Source organism: Bombus flavifrons, chromosome 9, assembly GCF_040668555.2.
Source record: "Bombus flavifrons isolate JBK064 chromosome 9, iyBomFlav1_principal, whole genome shotgun sequence".
Classification (NCBI taxonomy): domain Eukaryota; kingdom Metazoa; phylum Arthropoda; class Insecta; order Hymenoptera; family Apidae; genus Bombus; species Bombus flavifrons.
The window spans coordinates 6,747,198-6,759,716 of NC_138450.1; positions in this window are offsets into that span (position 1 = coordinate 6,747,198).

The following is a 12,519-nucleotide window of genomic DNA, read 5'->3' on the forward strand; positions in this document are numbered from 1 at the left end:
TATCGCAATCGAAACAAAGAAACGTATCTCGTGTCTATGTTATTTAAATGAAAATAAGAGAATCGGCTTCGCCGATCAGGAGAATCGGGAATAATTTGGAATCGGTCTAGTATCTCCACTCGCCGATATAAATTACCCTAGTCGATTGAACAGTCTTCTTTATGAGAGAACGTTACGAAATCATCCACGAAGTTCTCGAGTTTTCTCCATTCATCCGCAATGATGTCGGATGCTGCTGCATCGAAGTTGCGATCATTCATAAAACATGAGTCTCCATCAGGCGGGCAGTCCATAAATTTTCAAGCAGGAACCGGTACGCCTTCATTTTCTTCGGCAACGCTGAAACATTCCATGCCCACGACCGGAATGATCGATAAAAAATAATTACGATCATCCAGCACGCTTGATTCCTGTTCCTCGTCGACATTAAGGATCATTCATCCTTTCTTCGTCAAAGAAGCCAGCGGATAAGTGCATGGTAAACGAATATCTCCTGTTCATTATATGTGGCTCTCTTACTTTGCAAGCATGTCCAATCGCTCGGCTGACAATTAAACACAGCTGTCATTGATCTTTTGTAATATCGTAACTAGAGGAGGAATCGATGTCGAGCATGTGTGGAAAGAAATAAATACATGAAATTGTTTGAATTAAGTGTCTTGTATAGTTATATCATATGTATTCAGTTCTGTAATTAATTCAGATGTATTATTATTTCATATGTGATTCATTCTTTAATGTGTTCTAATTTTATTTAGGACTTTTATTGATACTGCTATTAATGCTGCTATTATATTATTGCGTTAACAACTAATTTTATTAGATAATAGTATGTCTACTATTTTTATATTGAATAATTCGTATGGTTACATTTGAAGTGTAATTTGTTTTATAATGGATACAATTAATAATTTTATTTAGGAATTATTTGAATAGTATTGCAATTGTAAAATTACTGTACAGATTATTAATTGTTTCAGATAATAATATTTTGATTATTCTTTAACCTTCTATAACGTCCTATAAATTAAAGATTACATAGCAAAATACCTATAATACATTTTTTATGTCTTATTTTTTCTTATTATTGTGCTATTACAATTTATATCATTGTGTTAGTACTAATCAGTTTATCACAATTATTGGTCCCTATAACTTTCAATCCAAATAATACAAAATTCTAATCAAGTACAACTTCTATTTTATTATTATCCCAAAATTTGCATTCTAAAAATTTTAGTTTATATTCCTCTGACGAAGAAAGTATAATAAGGTTAAGTTATTAATGTAAAGGGCGCTTCGTGAGTATAGTAAAATTTTAAATTTAACCACAGTCTCAAAGCACCGTCGTTATCCTACTGTTTCTTTTATGTAGTAAGATTGCCGTACTACAAGTGGACATATGTGAAAAACGGGATTTAAATTTCACCATGCAGGTACGCTCTACTATTCTACAAGAACATACATTTTACAAAGTCACTGTAGAAGCGAAGTTCCTTCCAACAAGAAATTCTAAAATGTTTAGCCTGAACGGACAAACCTGTGAAGGAAGCCTGCATTTTTAAATTTCAGATTTTACAAAGATATCTTGAAATACCTTTGATTTGACGTCCTTATCGTTATTATGAATTTAAATGCAGCTACAGTAACTGCTAAGCAACTAAAGTTTCTCACATTCATTGTACTGATGCTTTCAAATAAACTAAAATTTTTATATTTATTTAACAGTTTTTAAGAGGTAATTTTTTAAATATCCTGAATGTAATCTTGAACGTCTTTTAGAAAGTTACTTCCAGCTATATATATCAAATAAATGTTCTTTCATATTCATATTTCTAGTATCATTCTGTGAAAATCTCGTTGAAAAGCTTCGACTCTCATTTAATAATATCAATTGAGAATTGAGAAACATCGAATTCCTGCTAAATCACTCGTTGAAATATTAAACAAATAAATAAATGAAGAAAATACTTCAATCGTGACTTAAACGAACCTTCCAAACCATATGAAACTGTGAATTCTCATTGATCGTTCCCATTAATCAAATACATTAATCAACTAGTGTTCCATACATAATAATAATTTGTTGTTCGCCATACTAAACGAGCAAAATTCCAATTCTGACGATTTGTAATAAATAACTTAACTCCCAAACTTATATCGATATTCCCCAAAGATGTTTCCAGTTTAATTGGCAGACTGTGATCTGGCAGCATGAAAACTTCTTAATCCAGGAGCTTTCTCAAGGTATCAGGCGTGTTACAGCGAGAAGCCAAAGAGAATACATTTTTCCTCTAGTTTCTTGGTTCCTTGATGGAACGTCAAGGCGCGATTCTTATTCCTTACCGGAAGTCAGCCGGATTTATCGCACGTAAAGCGCAAAGTGCACGAAGCTGGTTCGATCTTGGCTTTCCCTTTACCGGCTGAACTGTCGTTGGCCGACTCGCGAAACAAACGTCTCGTACATCAAGGATCTCCTTGCCCCAAGCACTCCTACCACAGAAATCCGTTTCCCTTCCGTATTTGCACGACTCTTGTACTCGCCTAGCTCAACCCCCGCCACCCAAGGTCCCTGTGATTCTTTTCTTTCTCTCTTTCTACTACACTTTGTCCGTTGATCTCTATCTACCGTTCTTTTTTCATCTGAAGCGTTTCGTGCGCCGTTCCTCTCTCTCTCTCTCTCTCTCTCTCCCGTCTTCTGCTGCTCTCTATGAGGGGAACACAGGTTCTCGAGAGCAGAAAGTTTTATTATTGCCCGGCGGGTATCGCTGCCAGATACTAGGCACAAAAAGCCTCTTACGTATGTATGTCGTCATTTATAATTATTAGGACACTTGGAGAAAAGATTTCATTAAAATTAACACAATTCTCATATGAATTCATTACAGTTTACTATTGCTAACGAAGTTAGCAAGTCGAATAGTTTTCGAATAACGAAGTCGAATAATTTTCATTAAGAATCGAATAATTTCCGGGCCAAATAGTTTCTCACGTCTGGATTTGTCGTTTTGATTAACAATTACTGAGATATTTAGAGAAAGACAAGGTACATCTGATATGTTGTTAGGAAATTATTAAACTTCGTTTGGAACATTAGATTGTAAAGAAATCATAGACATATGGCCGATATCATAATTAAATCTTACTAATTACGCACAAGTACACTAAAGTTAAATGTTTCCTATATCTACGTTTTAATCATTTTTTATATCTATATTACTAGGTTTTAGATTACGTTCAAATTCGATATTCTGTTATATTCCTTCTATTATAATTTGTTGTGTTTTATGTTTTGTTACTTAATGACACGTAGTAAATGATTCCATAAGTTAGATTTAATCTTCGGATTGTTTAATTCATCATTAATTTTTTTCTATGAATTCTAAATCGAAGTATTATAATAATATGAACCGCTCAGGAGCGAAATTGATAAATTCTATAAATTGAAAAATACAGAAATGCGATGGTGTTGCAAACGCTGTTCTTTAAGCTTACCTTAGAATTTTCTATTATCTATGTCATCTTCTATCGATGAATATATTTATGGAACTAAGTCACTCGTTTGTTTAGAATTGAACATTAATCTCGCACTTATGCAACGAAACTAAGAAGCGAATAAAAAATGGACTCGATCAATTTGAACATACAATTCTTAATCTATTACTTTTTTCCAAAAGCCTTGTAAATTATATTATTTCACAATAAATTGAAAATTATAATCGATTAATTATTTCCCTAACAATCCAGATCAAGTATTATATTCTGTACAAGGACAGTAAGTATTTGAATACTTATGAATAAGCGTTAGTATCAAAGGGACAAGCCATGATTTCGTTAATACACTTAAACTTTAAACTAACGGCAATCTGATTTGAATACTGCGCTTTTCATGCGGCTACGATCGCTTTGATAAGCATAAGCGACGTGAGGATTCCAGCTAATTCGAGAAACTCGTCCCTAAGCGTGAGGTGCGTCGCGAGAATTAATTGCTCGACGGGGACTTTAAATTTTATTAGTTCGAGAATTGAGCAGGGAAGATTTTACGAGGAGATTAAGCGATTTAGTGTCATAAATAGAGGAATCGGTAGAATTAGATTATTACTGAATTTTTAATTCTCTTCTCTATCTCCAACCAATCACTGTATATTTAGTAGATACCACACATTTTATATCATAGTGCAAAATAGTAAAAATTTGGAAAGAATCAGAGTTACGTTGCACTTTGACAGTATAATAAAATGCCGAAGAATTCAGGATGAACGATATCGTTAAGATTCTGATTACTATCTTCTTCTCTCTACTTCCTTAATTTCTAACAAGCTACTAAATAATATACGTTATAATATTTCATATCATAATGAATAGATTAGACAAAATTATAAAAGTAACTGCATTGTTCGGCGGTTTCTTCAACTTTCCAAGTCACTTTATCAAAACGTACCTTTTACAAAGGTATAAATAAAAAAAGCAAAAGCATCATAGCTCCGAAATTTATTTAAATATATAAGATATACAAAACCCATGCATAGTATACTGCTTTTCCATATTTAAATTATTTTTTCAATATGCACGTACTATGTATTTTTAACTACAGTTATTTAAGATATAAAGTCCTTATGTGTATTAGAAATCTAGTGACATTGATGACGTCTTTAAACACTATATATATTAGTATCACTCTTTGACTCTAACAATAGCTAATTTGCCTTATTTCTTTCGTGTTTAAAAATTAATCTTCCTTACTCATTAATATAATAAATATATTTTAAAAATTCTTTCGTTTCGAAGCTTATCATTTCATATCAATAGATACAGAAATCAGCAAAATCTGCTATATTGCACGATAACCTAAGCTACAGGAATAACAGGGTTAAGGATCAATATCTACAGAATCATCGAAACGTTGCGAGACTTTCTAAGCTCCTGGATAGAAATCTCAGGGAGTAATAGCAAAATGCAGCATATCAGGGTCGTAAATATACGCGGCGTGGCGCGGTCGCGAAACGACGATCGGCGGAGAATTATTAAGCAACGTATGAAAATATTCAACAGCTGCTGCTTACGGTGAAATGGAAATCGCATGGATTTCTCAAGGTGGAAAGCGGCTCTAGCTAGCCTCGTCGGTAATATACAAACCTGAGTCTGCGGCGAATAATGGGGCAAACCGTGGATACGGGACAGGGTGGAGTAGACGGCGAAAGGGGGAGAAGGGTAGAAGATAAATAAGCCGCGTTGAAATAAAGCCGAGGCTGGCTGCAATCTGACCGAAAGGTAAAGGGCCAAAGGGAAGTGGTGGTGTAATAAGGTGCATCGTGCAAGCAGAATAAAAAGATCATCAATTATCGCGCAAACTCGTGAAGGGTGGCCGCATGTTTTAGCCCGCGTAGCCCAGCCTGCGCGGAATATTATTCAGAGCATTAGGCGTGCTCTCGACCGCAAAGAATTTCCATAAACCCGCTATCTGGCATCTAAGACAGCGTAGACTCGCCTCTTCGTCTTTCTATTAACACTCTTTCCCCTTCTGCCTACGCAACTTTCTCCTGTACGTTTCTCTATCGTCGAAAAAAAGAAAAAGCAGATTTTTCCTTTCCTCTTTAATTTATTTTTCTATAGTAGTAACATAGAAACTCGTATGTTTGTTAAGGAATTGCTTCGAATAGCTTCTATAGGTTTCTTAAGCGTTTAATTTCCTCTCTATAAGTTTCGAGTAAGTTTCGTGCAGATCGTGATGGATAATAGCGAATCTATACTGCATAACGAATGGGACAGATAGAGTTGAATATTACGACTGAGACTCAAAATTTGTTACTTGCTCTTCGTGAATATACGAAATTCAACACTGAAAAACAGAAGTTCCTTTCATTAACGAATTTTAAATGCTTCATTAATTAAATATCTTGTTATTTGATAGAAGTTCATAATAAAAATACTACGAACTTTTTGAAAAACCTGTCGCACATGAAGTTACGTTCGACCAAAGTTTGGATAATAGCGGTTCATCTGTAACTTCGTATATTAAAAGCTGAAAGGTAGTTGATATAAATGAAGCGCGGATAAACCAGTTTCTATCGCATTTTTTCCTTTTTTACTACTTGTCATTTTTCCTCTTCTACGTCGTTAGTAAAGAGAGGAAAAGATTGAACGTGAGTTTACAGACACACAGCTTAAGATCGCCTTAAACGTACACGAGTGTCATCTATGTTGGTTTCCGGTCCGCTTCCTTTTGAATACGCACTTACACGAATGTGTTTACCAGCGATGCACTGGGAATCACGTAATATGTGTGCGCTTTTATAGGCAAGCCGTAGCCGCTTTCAGGGCTTGCGAACCATGGTCAAACGTGCTTCACAGTGACGTTATTTAAACAGGATGTTATGGGTAACAGGTGGTACAATTACGAAACTGATGTAACGAGAAGAAATCAGAAATTGGAATAAAATATATTTTGCAGAGGAATATGAGTCTGAACTCAGCAATTACGTTTGATTAATAAAAATGAGATAGGATGTACGAAAATCATAAATATTAATCTAGCATAGTGAAGGGAGAATAAAAACAGTTAAGTAAGGCTATGGTCTAATAATTTGTAATGATTAAGCTGTGGATTTTTATGCATTTATGATAATTATAAATATTTGAAGACATTCGCGAATGAAAATATATAAATGCAAACTATACGTATAGAATGTCAAAATTAAAATACATATTACAACAATTAGAAGGTCAAGTACGCTTTTATTCAAATTCTTCTTCTTATCGACGTATACAAAAATATGAATTTGCATAAACAATCACAGTTTGATCGTAGTAAAACTTTTTATAGTTCTTCGTGAATGCTCTTATTGATCTAACAAGAATAAAAACAAATTTTAGTAAGTTAGAAAGTATTACTGAAAATAATTCAATAACGGATACTAAATATACAAATAAAAAAGGGACGTCCATTACAATATATAGGCTAATTGATACTTTAATAAGTAAGTAGATTAACAGTTGTGTCTTAACTTCACAATTCAGCTTCTATTTTTCCCATAGCGATAACAGGGCGCGTTAATTAACCACCTCTGTGCTTTATACGCAAACTCTTGTTTCTGGCGTTTTTTCAACCCTCATAGAAGGGCAAATAAAGAGAAGGGTTCTTAAACCACCTTTTTTTGCAAAGAAAGCATTATAAACCGACTGCGGAAGCTGCCACGTGCTCTTCAAAAATCTATGCTTCTTTCTCTGTTACATAGTGATCTAGGATAATTTTAAATAACTGAAATATTCTCAAATCTCAGAACATTGTCAAAGCTTCAGTAACATTCATCTAGAAATAACCACAAATTCTACACAAAATATTCTGGTCACAGTAATTAATTGAATATAATCGTGAGGCTCTGTCAGCTTTGCAGCTGTTTTCGGAAAATCTGTCGATAATCGTTCCAGCTACGTGACCCGTTTGCGCGCGGCCACGCGTCTCTCCGGTGACAATGTGTCTCCATGTTCGGCCAGAACGGTTTGCACGTTGACAGCCTGTTATCCATAAGCATGTTGGCCTAACAGGCGAAGTAATTTCGTTTCGCACGGTTCGTATCGTCCCGCGACTAGACCGCTAATACCGTCAGCCGGCTGGTTATATTTTTAAGCAACTCGAATCTAAACCTGTTAAGCCGAAACCTCGCTTAATCGCTGTCCGATTTTCAGTTGTCCACGTCGAAAGAGGATAAAGGTAACGCGACATAGACAGCTCGATCATTCCATGATACGTATAATATATAATTTGACGGTTTCATCTTCATCGTGGTCACTCTTTGAAGTGTGATTTAATATATTTGATTTTTGAAGAGATATTTTCCAATGAAGCTCTCTTTGTATCAAATTCTATATTTTATTTTTATAGTATCAAATTGTCTTTGTAGCCATTGTAAATGACAGAAAAATGAAAAATGATACTTTTTTTAAAGGAAGGGATAAATTCTATACAGAGCAAGATGAAAGAAAATTGTAAATGCTAAAATAATATCCGCATAATATTTTATAATTCTTTGATCTGCTTCTATAGGTAAACAAATATGTACATCGTTTATCATCTCACTTTCTCATTTAGTCTTTTTTTGTAACACCTGCTATATATTTCAATTTGTAAAAATTAGAATTTCCTTTGTTACGTCTCGAATTAGATTTTAAAACGATATAGTCTAGACAGTCCTTTAATTTGGATTGAATAAATAATTCAATATTCCATCTTAGAATTTGATTCATTTCTATATTTTAGTAGCTAATACTGTTCCAAGGAATAAAATATCCAAATTTAGTACCTTTCTGAATGACTTGAAATTTCTCAAAGTAATAATGAATAAATTATCTGTAAAGCCTCCTCGTTCTAAAAGTAGGAACGAATGAACGAGATTAGTAGTGAAGCTACGACGAAGAATGAAATACAAAAGAATAAGAACGATTTAATGGTGGTGAAACAGAAATTCAACGTTTATTTTCTCCAATCGATATATTAAACTTTCATTTTCCTTGTCGCCAACTACAAATCACAAGTTCCAAACTCGTACATAGACATTCAGGATGGAATTTATTACACATACTCGCATGCAAACACGCACGATGGAACCTGGGGTATCTAGGATGCTTCGCGAATTTCGTTTCGACCGAGCCGCTTAAGCGGTCCTCGAAAATTCAATGGCCCTCCTTCATTGCTCTGCTCGATATTCGCTTTGGAAGAACATTACATCACCATCTTCGATGGAACAAAGAAGAAGGGAAATGCAAATTTCGGGATCGAACACCTTAACCGACTCCCATTTGGCAATATGTTGGTATGCTAGGGATAGAGACGAGACGAGGGTAGGGGTTAGACAATTTATCCCTGGGGTATCCGGAGCAAGAGTTGCGATTCCGGACGAGAGATCGAAGGTCTTCGCCTTTCTCCGTTGCCCGATATTTTCGCAAACGAGGCGAAAAGGGATGTGCCACGAGCCATCGGCTGATATACTATGCAACGTTATTCCGGCTAAGGGTCGAACGCAACATTCAAATATGTATTTTAACGCGTCGACCCTCGGCAACGGTATAATCCGTTTACTTTATGAATTCTGCACGTGAAATCCTTCGTAACGCGTATACTCATCCGCCGCTACTGAAATTGAATTGTAGATCTAAGCGCGCATAAGCGACATTCGGATAGAGTGAGCGAATTGCGGGGCAGTAGAGTGTTTTGTGGAAAAAATTTTGGTAATGGAGAAGAGGAGTGTCTGTGACAGCGTTATTTAATGGGTTGACGTACTTGATTCGTTTAACACGTTGACTACTCGTTGCTTAGTTCAGCGTGGTATACTGTAAATTTAACTTCTCGGAAGCCATGCTCATCAGCTTTTTGTAAGCGCTAATTTCATGACCGAGATACGTACGTAATTAATATCCAGTTTCAAAGAAATAAATGACTTCTTATTCGCGTAAATTCGTCTAAATTTACCATTTAAACGAATCTTTAAATTTTCTTCGACGTTTTTTATTATTATAAGTAGTATATCGTTATAGTATATTGTTTTAAAAATAGAAGCATTTTGTAATATCATATTCCACTTTTACACTAATCGGTGCAATCTAATTTATATTGAAAATTGATTGGTTAAAAAATATTCCAACTTCAACTCCGCAAAATTTAGAGTTTGTATGCAAATATTATTTTGCAAAATGAAACATATTCTACGTTCCAAATTGAAAAAGAGGAAAGATTTTTGCTCTTTTTTTAACGATGATATGATTGAAATCAATTTGAAAAGTATTCCATTTAAATTTATTTTTTCATTTCCCTGTAAAGCAAAAATATATTAAAGCAAATCTCGCATACAGTAAACGATCTTAGAAACTCTAATTGAACTCTATTTTCTATGAGAATTAATAACTATGAAGCTTTCATCAAAAAAAGAAACTATATCAATTTAAACTGGTATTGTTTTTAGTTTTCCTATTAGCCATAGGTAATATTACAACGAATACTTCGCGTGCAAACTTTTCACTTGTATTATTGATACAAAAAATTTTTCTCCTGTGTTATAATGACACAATTACTTCACGCGTTATGGCATGATAAAAAAAAAGTATTGAAAATTCCACTTAATATCTTAGCAAGGAAATTAATTAATAAAAAAACTAATTGCTTTACTCCATTATCTTCAAAATTACACAATTTTTCATGTAGCACGTAATTTTCGAGTAATTTAAAACTATCGAGCAAAAATCATCAAATAAACTCACTGTATTTTTAAAAGCAAAATAAATATTATTACAATAATAGTAAAAGTAATAGTAATAGCAAAAGATGCCACGATTTTTAAAAGAAAATCCGACATACACCGCACTTTTAATTTAGAATCACATCTAATTAATGCCAAAATCTAGTGGAATAAAATAAATCTAAAAGGCTGACTTCAATCAAATGAAGCCAAAAAAAGATTCATCCAACAAATCAAACTCAGATTGGACAGCGAAAAACACAATCGCTGCGCGCGTGTAACAAAAATTTTCCATCAATTCGAACGTTAATTGAATTTCATAGTTCTCTGTAAAAAAAAAAAAAAGGCAAATAGAAAGGTAGAGAGTGGAAATACAGAAGTAGTACAATTGTGTTAAAGATATTACTGGGGAAAAAATAATGGAAAGTCGTACGGTGGATCTTGCCAATGTTCCTCCACTTTAATTACTACAACCTCGTCTAAATATCAATTTGCCCGGAGGCGGATCACGCAGAAGAACAGGCTCGCGAGAGAAAACTATAGAAACACACGGCAAAGGCCGTCAGTGTAAAATTAAATTAGCGAGCCTTCGGCAAACTGTGGAAACAGTGTTCGAGGTAAGAATAACAACTCGTGAAAGGCTTTTCACTGGTGCACTTTACATCGACCCTGTGTGAACTACGTATACCTGTAGCAATATGGATCCCGCTTCCGGATCTCTCGTATATCAGCTTTGCGATAATACGATCAAAGGATAACTGGGCGAAACATGTTGGTTCAAGAGACACCCCACTCCTGATGCAAAGAGCGCGGTATTAAAATCAAGATTACCTTTCTATTATATTCTCTTTCCCTCTTTCTTTCTTCCTTCTTTCCTTTCCTTCATTTCGTTCCTTTCTCTCGCTTTGTTCAGATAACCGTTTCCTTTGAGGGCAATTGTTTTGAAGGACAAATTAACACAGAAATGAGGTATTACGGTCGTAAGGTAATTAAGTCATTTTATGTAATATTTAATACTAACAAATATTTTTTCAAGAATCATTTTCCTGATGTTAATGGCGTGCAAAAGTTTCCACACAGATTGTGCATATTATATTCTAAAAATGATACCTACACAAATTTTAACCAATATTAAATACAAAAATATGATATATATAATATAAGGTAGAAAATCTTTTGCACATTATTGTATAATTAAAAGACGATTTATTTTACTTGCAATTTACACGAATGTGAATTTAGAGGCTAATTCAAAGCGACATACTTGAATTTTTGGCATTTGAAATTATTAAATACTTCTGCGTTTAAATTTTACATGAATGCATAAATATGCGCAGTACTTAAACGCTCAAAATTTAAGTAGACTGCGTATATATATATGCATATATGTAACGAAGTACGGAATGTATATAATATACAAAAATATACAGAGTAAAGTTTCTATAAAAATCCACAGTCCACTAATAATTCAAGATATGTATATATATATGATGTGTGTATATAATATAGTGTATGTAATACCTGAAAACGAACACTTGACATTTTTATTCTTGTCTTAATTATAGAAACTTACCATTTTCTATTTGAAAATTTCTGCCAAATTGCCAATGGCGACCGCGTTAATTCAACAGCCAAAAATTAATCCAACTTTGTTAATATAACGTCGATACGTGTACAGGCGCTTGCATACCTATATCATCGGTAGACTCACGTGGCAAAGTCAAACAAGCCGGTAGTTGAACGTCAATAGCCATGATCCGCTTCATTTCCTTGAGGAAATAATCGGCGAGAATGAGTGAAGGGCTTAATTGAGATTCAAGGATGGCCACGTATTTGCTATCGAGCACTTTAATGTTGCAAGGATCGTTTGTTTACGAGGTCTTCTATCGGTAGAGGAGGGCTGGCTTTGTTATCACAGCTTCTTTCGTTCCATAACCGTCCAAAGGGATTCGCAGCGATGATGTACGAGCTGGCTTATGGAGAAAAGCCCTTTTTTCCCCTCGTTACTTGAAAGTGCTCCGCCAACTTCCATAATAATTCTTTCCCAAATATCGTTATTGTAGCGAGCTAACGTTGCTTCTTGGATGTCGATCTCCGCAACTTCACGAGCTTCAGAAATGAAATGAAATATGCAAGGGAATGAAAACAGAAAAATGTTTGTACGAGAAATCTCTGTTTATCCATTTGTCTGCTTTCTGTTTCTACATCTTATTACTTTCATGGGGTTTCATTGAGCTTGATATATTTATCATTAGACTGAACGTCTATGCACATTTGTGTTTCTATGAAC